The sequence below is a fragment of the Mustela nigripes genome, chromosome 2 (genome assembly GCF_022355385.1).
Source record: "Mustela nigripes isolate SB6536 chromosome 2, MUSNIG.SB6536, whole genome shotgun sequence".
NCBI classification, from domain to species: Eukaryota; Metazoa; Chordata; class Mammalia; order Carnivora; family Mustelidae; genus Mustela; species Mustela nigripes.
This window is the reverse complement of record NC_081558.1, coordinates 11,127,579-11,140,510: the sequence shown is the minus strand read 5'-3', so window position 1 is coordinate 11,140,510 and position 12,932 is coordinate 11,127,579.

Here is a 12,932-nt window from a genome sequence, read left to right as displayed (position 1 = left end):
GTGAACGTCACAAGAAAAAAAATGAGTAAAAAGAATAAACAAAAATTTCACAAAATTTGGGCATTTTTTTAACCAGATAGCAGGCAACAAAAATCTTGTTTTTCGGGACGCCTGGGTGGCTCAGTTGGTTGGACAACTGCCTTTGGCTCAGGTCATGATCCTGGAGTCCTGGGATCAAGTCCCGCATCAGGCTCCCAGCTCCATGGGGAGTCTGCTTCTCTCTCTGACCTTCTCCTCATTAATGCTCTCTCTCACTGTCTCTCTCTCAAGTAAATAAATAAAATCTTTAAAAAAAATCTTGTTTTTCCTATGCCTATTCAAATATAAATTAGATTGCCAAGGACTTAGGAAAGAATTTGAAAAAGTCTTTTAATGTGGAGAGAAGCAGTATCTAACGTTTTAGTTTTATCTCACAGAAAGAGATGAAAGTATGCTTATGGAAGGTAAAGGTGATTCATGGCCAAATATAATAAGAATTCCTTTCAAATGATGGCATTTCTATTTTAGAAATAGAGCCAATAATAAAAGGCCAAAAGGAACTATAAGGTATGTGGAGATGTGAACACAAGTTGGATATAAAGAGCGATTTGTGAGCAATAAATATGCAGAAGGACATTCATTTTTAGTCTTTGGAAAAAAAGTATGAACAAGTGATGAATATTATGGTAATATCAATTGTTCCAGCAAAACAAACAAAAAGTAGAGAATTATTATAGGGAATATATTATGACTAACTCAGAGACTTAAAACTCAAAATTTAAACACTTGCACATTCTGCACAAATACATCTACACATACTTAAAAAAGAAAAAATGGCAAGTAGCCAAATTAGTGAAATAAATAGCAGTAATTTGCTTGAAAGAATACAATAAAAAACATAAATAAAACCATTCTGACTCCTATAGACAATTTTTAACAGAGAAAGTGTGTGACTAGCTAACCCAGCACATACTGTGGCTCACAGGTAATGAGGTAATTGTAAAGGAAGCTCATTAGCATACACTTTTCCACAAATCCTTGTAAAAAATTTCATTGGAATACTTGAGAAAGGAAGTACTGTGATACATATGTTTTATGGACGGCTCTTACATGGATATATCTGTGAGAATTCTTTCATCTGGACTTTTCTCCTCAACATAGAAATATAGTCTAATATGTCCCATCTTAAACATGAAAAGACATATCCCCACTTCACTGTATACTCACTTTACTGTATATCCTTCCACAGCTAATACTTGACTTTTCTACTCTGGTTAATTGCAAAGATCCTTGATATCGTGTTTTACTTTTATGCTTCCTATCCCTCACAGAATTGGGTTTCCCCTTATTATTATTCCTTGCATTTTGGAGTTCCATGTTAACTTCTATTTTTAGCATCATAAATATATACATCAAACAACCAGTAATTTTTTTTTTTCTTAATCAAGCCAGCAAACAGCCACAGCAAACTCTCAGCTCTGGGCTGGGCTTGGCTGGCCCTCAGATGACCTCAGGTAAATGCCCTTGACTTTCACTTTCTTGATCTTTTCCTGCTGTGTCCCTAATAGGCAGTAAATTCAACTTGATAGGGTCTCGGAGAGGAAGGTCTCTACATGGAAATGAAAAATACCTGTCTGGTCGATAGATGATGGAGGATGAAGCTCTGTCCCCAGACAAGAAAGCAGGAATGAATCAGGCTCCAGTGCCCCATCCAGACTTAGGGATGCACAAGAAAAGACCAGATCTTGTCCCTTACAAGTTTGCCCATGCTGTGGGACTGCAGCAGTGGACATATTTACAGCTGCTTTGGTCTGCTCATTAGGCACATTTTCCTCTTGTTCCTCCTACCTGTAGGCACATGTTTTCCCTGAGGGACACTAGTGTGGACAGAAAGGAATATTTTCCTATTGAATTTTTGTTCATAGGAGACCAGATGTTAAGCCAGGTGAAGTCAGTTTTTCTTACTCTTTTTCTATGACTTCTGCTTTTCAGAGATCTTAACTCCCAGCACCTTATCCCACTCCTGAGTGAACATTTTCTCCTGCTTAAGACTGAGGAATTGATCCTGACTAGATCTCTTTTGTCCTTCAAAGCATTAACTTGGAGTGGATGATATCCCTGACATCTCTAGAAAGTTATTTTCCTTTTTACTTTTTTTTTAAATTTAACTTAATTTTTTCAGTGTTCCAAGATTCATTTTTTTTAAACACCACACCTAGTGCTCCATGCAGTACGTGCCCTCCTTAATACCCAGGAGCAGGCTCACCTAACCTCCGACCACTGTCCCCTCTGAAACCCTCAGTTTGTTTCTCAGAGTCCACAAGCTCTCATGGTTCATCTCCCCTTCCAATTTCCCCGAACTCCCTTCTGCTCTCCTTCTCCCAGTGTCCTTTGTGTTATTTCTTATGCTCTACAAGTAAGTGAACCATATGATAATTGACTCTCTCTGCTTGAATCATTTCATTCAGCATAATCTCCTCCAGTCACATATCTTCTTATTTTTTAATTTATTTTTTATTTTCAGCAAAAGAGTATTCATTATTTTTGCACCACACCCAGTGCTCAATGCAATCCGTGGTCTCTATAATACCCACCACCTGGTACCCCGACCTCCCACCCCCAGCCCCTTCAAAACCCTCAGATTGTTTTTCAGAGTCCGTAGTCTCTCATGGTTCACCTCCCCTTCCAATTTCCCCCAACTCCCTTCTCCTCTCTATCTCCCCATGTCCTCCATGATATTTGTTATGCTCCACAAATAAGTGAAACCATATGATAATTGACTCTCTCTTCTTGACTGCTTGACTTATTTCACTCAGCATAATCTCTTCGAGTCCCGTCCATGTTGCTACAAAAGTTGGGTATTCATCCTTTCTGATGGAGACATAATACTCCATAGTGTATATGTTTAAACACACACACACACACACACACACACACACACACACACCCACACCCCCATCTATCTTATCCATTTGTCTGATGAAGGGTATCATGGTTCTTTCCACTGTTTGGCGACTGTGGCCATTGCTGCTATAAACATTGGGGTACAGATGGCCCTTCCTTTCACGACACCTGTATCTTTGGAGTAAATACCCAGGAGTGCAATGGCAAAGTCATAGGGAAGTTCCATTTTTAATTTCTTGAGGAAACTCCACACTGTTCTCCAAAGAGGCTGCACCAACTTGCATTTCCAGCAACAGTGGAAGAGAGTTCCCCTTACTCCACATCCCCTCCAACACATGTTGTTTCCTGTCTTGCTAATTTTGGCCATTCTAACTGGTGTAATGTGATATCTCACTGTGGTTTTAATTTGAATTCCCCTGATGGCTAGTGATGATGAACATTTTTTCATGTGTCTGATAGCCATTTGTATGTCTTCATTGGAGAAGTGTCTGTCCATATCTTCTGACCATTTTTTGATATGATTGACTGTTTTGTGTGTGTTGAGTTTGAGGAGTTCATTATAGATCCTGGATATCAACCATTTGTCTGTACTGTCCGTTGAAAATATCTTCTCCCATTCTGTCTGTTGCCTCTTTGTTTTCTTGACTGTTTCCTTTGTTGAGCAGAAGCTTTTGATTTTGATGAAGTCCCAAAAGTTTATCTTCAATTTTGTTTCCTTTGCCTTGGGAGACATATCTTGAAAGAAGTTGCTGTGGCTGATATCGAAGAGATTACTGCCTATGTTCTCCTCTAGGATTCTGATTGATTCCTGTCTCACATTGAGGACTTTTATCCATTTTGAGTTTATGTTTGCGTATAAGAGAATGGTCGAGTTTCATTCTTCTACATATAGGTGTCCAGTTTTCCCAGCACGATTTAATGGAGAGACTGTCTTTCTTCCACTGAATATTTTTTCCTGTTTTGTCGAAGATTATTTGACCATAGAGTTGAGGGTCCATATGGGCTCTCTACTCTGTTCCACTGGTCTATGTGTCTGTTTTTATGCCAGTACCATGCTGTCTTGGTGATCACAGCTTTGTAGTAAAGCTTGAAATCAGGTTATGTGATGCCCCTCATTTTATTTTTGTTTTTCAACATTTCCTTAGCAATTCAGGGTCTCTTCGGCTTCCATACAAATTTTAGGATAATTTGCTCCAGCTCTTTGAAGAATACCGGTGGAATTTTGATCGGAATGACACTAAAATTATAGATTGCTCTAGGCAGTATAGACATTTTAACAATGTTTATTCTTCCGATCCAAGAGCATGGGATGGTCTTCCATCTTTTTGTGTCTTCTTCAATTTCTTTCATGACTGTCCTGTAGTTACTCAAGTACAGATCCTTTACCTGTTTGGTTAGGTTTCTTCCCAGGTATCTTATAGTTCTTGGTGCTATAGTAAATGGAATCAGCTCTCTAATTTCCCTTTCTGTATTTTCATTGTTAGTGTATAAGAAAGCCACTGATTTCTGTACATTGACTTTGTATCCTGCCACGTTGCTGAATTGCTTTATGAGTTCTAGTAGTTCGGGGGTGGCGTCTTTTGGGTTTTCCATATAAAGAATCATGTCATCTGCAAAGAGAGAGAGTTTGACTTCTTCATTACCAATTTGGATACCTTTTATTTCTCTTTGTTGTCTGATTGCTGTTGCTAGGACTTCTAATGCTATGTTGAACAGGAGTGGTGAAAGTGGGCATCCTTGTCGTGTTTCTGATCTCAACGGGAAGGCTGCAAGCTTTTTGCCATTGAGGATGATATTCACTGTGGGTCTTTCATAGATAGATCTGATGAAGTTCAGGAATATTCCCTCTATCCCTATACTTTGAAGGGTTTTAATCAGGAACAAATGCTGGATTTTGTCAAATGCTTTTTCTGCATCAATTGAGAGGACCATGTGGTTCTTCTCTGTTCTCATATCAATTTGTTCTATCACATTGACTGATTAGCGAATGTTGAACCATCCTTGTAGCCCAGGGATGAATCCCACATGGGCATGGTGGATAATCTTTTAATGTTCTGTTGGATACTGTTTGCTAGGATCTTGTTGAGAATCTTAGAATCCATATTCATCAGTGATATTGGTCTGGAATTTTCCTTTTTGGTAGGGACTTTGCCTGGTTTGGGGATCAAGGTAATGCTGGCTTCATAGAAAGAGTCTGGAACTTTTCCTTCTGCTTCAATTTTTTGAAACAGGTTCAGGGAGAATAGGTGTTATTTCTTTTTTGAAAGTGTGGTAGAATTCCCCAGGGAATCCAACAGGTCCTGGGCTCTTGTTTTTTGGGAGGTTTCTGATCACTACTTCAATCTCGTTACTAGATATTGGTCTATTCAGGTTGTCGATTTCTTCCTGGTTCAATTTTGGGAGTTTATAGTTTTCCAGGAATGCATCCATTTCATCTAGGTTGCTTAGCTTATTGGGATATAACTATTGATAATAACTTCTGATGATTGTTTCTACTTCCTTGGTGTTTGTTGTGATCTCTCCCTTTTCATTCATAATTTTATGAATTTGAGCCTTCTCTCTTTCTTTTGGATTAGTGTGGCCAATGGTTTATCAATCTTATTGATTCTTTCAAAAAACCAGCTTCCAGTTTCATTGATACGTTCTACTGTATCTCTGGTTTCTCCCTCATTGATCTCAGCTCTAATCTTGATGATTTCCCTTCTTATGTGTGGAGTTGGTTTGATTTGTTATTGATTCTCCAATTCTTTAAGGTGTAGAGACAACTGGTGTGTTCTGTATTTTTCATTTTTTTTTTTTGAGGGAGGTTTAGATGGCTATGTACTTCCCCCTTAGGACCGCCTTTGCTTTATCCCATAGGTTTTGGACCAAAGTGTCTTCATTCTCATTGGTTTCCATGAATTGTTTCAGTTCATTGATCTAGTGGTTGATCCAAGCATTCTTAAGCAAGGTGGTCTTTAGCTTCCAGGTGTTTGAGTTCCTTCTCAACTTTCCCTTGAATACTGTTATGCTGAAAATAAATAAAAAATAAATTTAAAAAAATAGTGTGATCCTTAACAGACTGAACCACTGAAGTGCCCTTCTTATTTATTTTTAAAGTAATCTTTATGCCCAATGTAAGGTTTGAACAACAACACTAAGATCAAGCATAGTGGGTTCTGGCTGCCTGTCCTTTTCTGTTGGTGGAGCAGGTGACTCTTAAACTCAGGATTGTGGGTTTGAGCCCCACGTTTTTGGTAGAGATCACTTAAAAGCAAAAACTTTAGGGGCACCTGGGTGGCTCAGTGGGTTAAAGCCTCTTCCTTCAGCTCAGGTCATGATCCCAGGGTCCTGGGATCGAGCCCAGCATTGGACTCTCTGCTCAGTGGGAAGCCTGCTTTCTCCACTCTCTCTCTCTGCCTGACTTTCTGCCTAGTTGTGATCTCTGTCTGTCAAATAAATAAATAAAATCTAAAAAAAGGCAAAAACTTTAAAGAAAAAAAAAAGAGTTGCTATAATTTATTTGGAGTTGCTCCAATGTCTGAGACAACCAGGTGCTCTGTGCCTTTGCATTTAAATGTGAATTCTTTATTACTTTACTTACTTAATTAATTGTTTATTTATTTTATTTAAATTTAATTTGCCAACATATATCACACCACTAGTTTTTGATGCAGTGCTCAATGATTCATCATTGTGAATCACCCAGTGATCATAGTATCTCATGCTATACTTAAAGCCCATCATCCAGTTACACCATTGGCCTACCCATATCCCTTTCTACAACCCTCAGTTGGTTTCCTAGAGTCAGTAGTGTCACATGGTTTATCTCCATCTCTGATTCTTTCCATTCAGTTTTCCCTCCTATCCCTTATGATCCTCTGCTGTATTCCTTACATTTCATGTATAAGTAAAACCTTATTGTGATTGTATTTCTCTGCTTGACTTATTACACTCAGCATAACACCCTGCACTTACATTCATGTCAATTCAAATGATATTCATCCTTTCTGATGGCTGAGTAATATTCCATTGTATATATTTATCATATATTTATCAATTTATCAGTTGAAGGATACCTTGGCTCTTTCCACAATGTGGCTATTGTGAACATTGCTTCTATGAACATTGGGGTGAAATATGCCCTTTCATTTCACTACTTCTGTATCTTTGGGGTAAACACCCAGTAGTGCAATTGCTGGGTCATAGGATAGCTCTATTTTTAACATCTTGAGGAACCTCCATTCTATTTTCCAGGTGCCTGTACAACTTGCATTCCCACCAACAGTGTAAGAGGTTTCTACTTTTTCCACATCTCACCAACATTTTTTTTCCCTATCTTGTTAATTTTTGCCATTCTAACTGGTGTAAGGTGATATCTCATTGTGGTTTTGATCTGTAGTTCCCTGATGTCAAGTGATGTGGAGCATGTTTTCATGTGTCTGTTGGTCATTTGTATATCTTCTTTGGATAAATGTCTGTTCATGTCTTCTTCCCATTTCATTACTGGATTTGTTTTCTTTCTTTCTTTCTTTCTTTCTTTCTTTCTTTCTTTCTTTCTTTCTTTCTTTTTGTATTGAGTGTGATAAGCTCTTTATATATCTTAGATCCCAGCCCTTTATTCATAATGTCATTTGCAAATACCTTCTCCCATTCTGTGGGTTGCCTTTAGTTTTGTTGACTATTTCCTTTGCTGTGCAGAAGTTTTTATCTTAATGAAATCCCAAAAGTTCATTTTTGTTTCTCTTTACCTTGGTTTAAGAGACGTGTCTTGCAAAAGTCACTGTGGCCAAGGCTTAAGAGGTTACTGCCTATGTTCTCCTCTAAGATTTTTTTTTTTTTAATTATGTTCAATTGACCATAGAGTTAAGAGTTCTTTTCTGGGGTCTCTATTCTGTTCCACTGATCTATGTGTCTGTTTTTGTGCCAGCACAATGGTTTTGATGATCACAGTTTTGTAATAATATACCTTGAAGTCAAGCACTGTGTAGCCCATTGCTGTGTGTGTGTGTGTGTGTGTGTGTGTGTGTTTTAATAAATTTTCCTCTGGTGATTCAGAGTCTTTTCTGATTTCATACAAATTTTAGGATTGTTTGTTCCAGCTCTGTGAAAATGTTGATGGTATTTTGATAGGGATTGCACTGAATGTATAGACTGCTCTGGGTATCACGGACATTTTTACAATGTTTATTGTTTGAATACGTGAGCATGGAATGTTTTTCTATCCTTTTGTATAGTCGTTTCTTTCATAAGTGTTCTGTAGTTTTTAGAGTATAGATCCTTTACCTTTTTAGATAGGTTTATTCCAAGGTATCTTATGGTTTTGGGTGCTATTGTAAGTAAAACTGATGCCTTAATTTCTCTTTCTTCTGTGTCATTTTTAGTGTACAGAAATGCAGCAGATATAGAACCTCAACTCTATGGTCAACTAATCTTTGATAAGGCAGAAAGAATATTTGATGGGAAAAATACAGTTTCTGCAATAAACAGAGCTGGGAAAGTTGGACAGCCACGTGCAGAAGAATGAAACTAGACCATTCTCTTACAGCATACATAAAGATAAACCTAAAATGGACGAAAGACCTCAATGTGAGACAGGAATCTACCAAAATCACACAGTACAGTAAATTCAGTATATTGGTCAGCAAACAGTGGCCAGGTGATTTTTTTCAAGACACATCTCCAAAGAGAAGGGAAACAAAAGCAAAAATGAACTTTTGGGACCTCATCAAGATAAAAAGCTTCTGCAGAGCAAAGTAAACAGTCAACAGTCAACAATACTAAAAGACAACCCATGGAATAGGAGAAGATATTTACAAATGACACTATAGATAGAAGGTTGGTATCCAAGATCTATAAAGAACTTCTCAAACTCAATATTAAAAAAAAAAAAAACAAATAATCAAGTCAAAGAATGGGGAGAAGACGTGAACAGACACTTTGTCAAAGAAGACATACAAATGGCCAAACAAACACATGAAAACATGCTCAACATCTCTTGCCATCAGGGAGATATAAATCAAAACTACACTGAGATACCACCTTACACCAGTTAAAATGATAAAAATAAACAAGACAGGGAACAAGTGTTGGTGAGGATGTGGAGAAAGAAAAACACTTTTTAAACTGTTTTTTTAAAAGACATATTTATTTATTTATATGTGAGAGAGTGCACAAGTGGAGGGGGCAGTGGGAGAGGGAGAGAGAATTTCAAGCAGACTCTGCACTAAGCTCAGAGCCCCACATGGGGCCCAAATCAGCATCCCAAGATCACGACTCCAGCTGAAAATGAGTTGCATGCTCAACCAACTGTACCACCCAAGAGTGCTGGGAATGCCCTCAATTTTTAAAATCAAGTTAACTGATTTTATGTAGTGATCTATAAACCACAGACCCAGAGTCAGCTGTCTTGCGGATAAGGTGGTGGCATTCTGTTCATTATTCTTCTAGTTAATTATCCTGTAAATGAGAGAAGGATCCGTGGTTGACATGTTTTTCCATTTCCCTGTGTAACAGCTTACTTTATGTCCTCCTGGTTAGGTTAGGGGACCCAGTTGTTTGGTCAAACACAGGATTAGATGTCCTAACGGTACTGACATTTCCAAGCACTAGTTGGAAGTAAAGCAGATGCTTTGGTTATATGGGTAAACCCCACTCAATCAGTGGAAGGCCATAAGAGCAAATACCAAAGTTTCCTGAAGAAGCACTTCAGCAAACTAGAAATTCTGCCTGAGTTTCCTGCCAGGTTGCAATACTCAAGATCAACTCTCACTTGAATTTCCAGCCTCCAAATTTACAAAGCCCCTCAGTCAAGTGAGTTAAATTCTGTGAAATATATCTTTTCCCACCACACTCCATCTTTCTCTTTCTTTCTTCTAAGGACGCCATTCATATTAGATTACAGACTACCAATGTTGACTGTATCATATATCGTATCATATAACATCTCTATCTCTAAAAACAGCCATATTCAGAGGTCATGGGGATTAGGACTTCAACATATGAATGTTAAGGAAACACAATTCTGTCCATACATTCATTCATCAAGTTACAATACTGAGGCACAGTATTCTTTAATAACATACCCAAAATCACCTCAAGGAACTTCAAGAAATAGAGTACAAATCCAAGGAAGCTGTCACCAATATATACCCTCTGCATGGCTAAGAATACAATGATTGGAAATGGTATTTTACGATAATGAAATATAAATTATGCTTGATATTTGCAGTGCAAGCTGGGACAGCCACTCTGGAAAACAATATGGAGGTTTCTCAGGACATTAAATATGGAGCTACCGTCTGACCCAGCAATTGCACTACTGGGTATTCACTGCAAAGATACAGATGTAGTGAAAAGAAGGGACACATGCACTATGGTGTATTATGCCTCTATCAGAAAGGATGAATACCCAACTTTTGTGGCAACATGGATGGGACTGGAAGAGATTATGCTGAGTAAAATAAGTCAAGCAGAGAGAGTCAATTATCTTATGGTTTCACTTATTTGTGGAACATAACAAATAGCATGGAGGACATGGGGAGTTAGAGAGGAGAAGGAAGTTGGGGGAAATTGGAAGGGGAGGTGAATCATGAGAGACTATGGACTCTGAAAAACAATCTGAGGGGTTTGAAGAGGCAGAGGTACCAGGTGGTGGGTATTATAGAGGGCACGGGTTGCATGGAGCACTGGGTATGGTGAAAAAATAATGAATACTGTTATGCTGAAAATAAATAAATTAATTTAAAAAAAGAAGGGACTCATGCACCCCAATGTTCATACCAGCAATGTCCACAATAGCCCAACTGCAGAAGGAGCCAAGATGTCCTTCAACAGATAAATGGATAAAGAAGATGTGGTGCATGTACACAATGGAAAATTACTGAACCATAAGAAACGATAAATACCTGGCATTTGCATTGACATGAATGTAACTGAAGAGTATTATGCTGAGTGAAATAAGTCAAGCAGAGAAAGACAATTATCATGATTTTACTCATATGTGGAATATAAAGAATAGCATAGAGGACCATATTGGAAGAGAGGGAAAACTGAATGGGAAGAATTCAGAAAGGGAGACAAACCATAAGAGATTGTGGGTTCCCGGAAACAAACTGAGTTTTAAAGAAAGGTGTGGTGTGTGGGGATGGTATAATCAGGAGATGGTATTAAGGAGGGCACTGGTTGTGATGAGCACTGGGCATTGTATGCAAATAATGAATCACTGAACACCACATTAATAACAAATGATGTACTTCATGTAGGCTTATTGAACTTAATAAAAGAAAAAGAAAGTAGAAAAAAACAAATGAACAAAGGTAGTTTGGGATCTATATTGGAATGACAATGTTTGTTGTGACTTACACAAACATAAAAAAAGTCTGGTGAGAAAGGAAGAACACCCCCCATTTTCATGAACTTGGATGGAACTGGAGGGGATTATGTTAAGTGAAATAAGTCAAGTAGAGAAAGACAATTATCATATGGCTTTACTCATATGTGGAACATAAGTAATAGCAAAGATGACATTAGGGGAAAGAAGAGAAAACTTAAGAGGGGGGAATCAGTGGGAGAGAGAATCCATGAGAGATTACCAACTCCTGGAAAGAATCTGAGGGTTTTAGAAGGGAGTGGGTAGGGAGATAGTGTAGCCCAGTGATGGGTATTAAGGAGGGCATGCATTGTAATGAGCACTGGGTATTATATGCAAATAATGAATTATTGAAGACTACATCAAAAACTAATGATGTAGTGTATGGTGACTAACATCACATTAAAAAAAAAAAAAGGTCTGGACAATAAACAGAGAAACAGAGATTGATAGGGAGGGGGGAATAAATGAATGAGCGAGAAGAATGTTCTAAAAAGCTTGGGTGGTCCCTAAGAGACTGTGTAGAAGTATCTTCTACCTTAGTTCTGGCAGCTTCCAACCCCTGATTGCATTACATTTTGCGTAGCAAAAATGGTAAGAGAACAGAATAAATTTATTTAAAAGACAGGGATATCTTATATCTTATGTATGTTTACACAAAACTATATCAATAAAAAATATAAGTATGTGTAGAATTTAATATATATACATATATATGTATGTGTGTGTATATATACACACACATATACATATATTTTATATATCCTAGACCCTTGATCAAAGAGATACACCACTTCACAAAAGGAAGTATACCCAATACAAAAAAGGTGGACATTTTTATATCAAGTATAGATTTTTTTTTTCTGTACCACCTGCATCATTATTTGACTGATTCCTTTTCATGTGATCTGACAGTGGATGAGATTAACCCCTTTTCCCTTTTTAATGTGACATCTTTGGATTGATATTCTTGGGCTTTAAGATCTCTTTTTGATAAACTTATAATCTGTAGCATGGATAGAAAGGATGTTTTCCTAACGAATATGTTCCCAAAAGACTAGGTTAGAGATTAAGTCAATCCAGTTCTTTTGTTTGTTTTACTCCTTTTCCTTTACCTTGCCCTCTTCCTGATGTATAAATCTCCTACCACTTGTCTAAGCTCTGAATTATAATCTTCTCCCAATTCTACAATTGTCCAAGGATCATGACTGGGTTAGGTCTCTTTATTTTCAAAATGTGGAATACCACATGTGGTGTGGACCCAGCCCTGCTATCTCCTGACTCAGTCTATTATTCTATTCAATAAGGTGGAGAAGTGAGTTTTTCTGATAATAAATATTGACCATCATACACATTGGCTTCAAGACACATTTGCCATTACAATTAGGAATTTCTTACTTTATCACAAATTGAAAGCAGACACTTGACCCTTGTTATAAAAAATTTTTATTATAATAGATGTATTTAGATCTTTTTATGTATTATAATGTGAGTTTATCATATCATAGGGATTTTTACTTAACGTTTATAAACATATAATCCCTAATGAAGTTCATTTATGAATTCCATTCTACATTGTATAAATGATCCTTGGTGCTGTACAGTGATCTGTCCACATTTAATACCCAAGTATATGGTTGTCCTTGAGTGCCATTCTGTTGAGATACTCCTAGTTCTCAAGCTCTGGGACAGTGGTTCT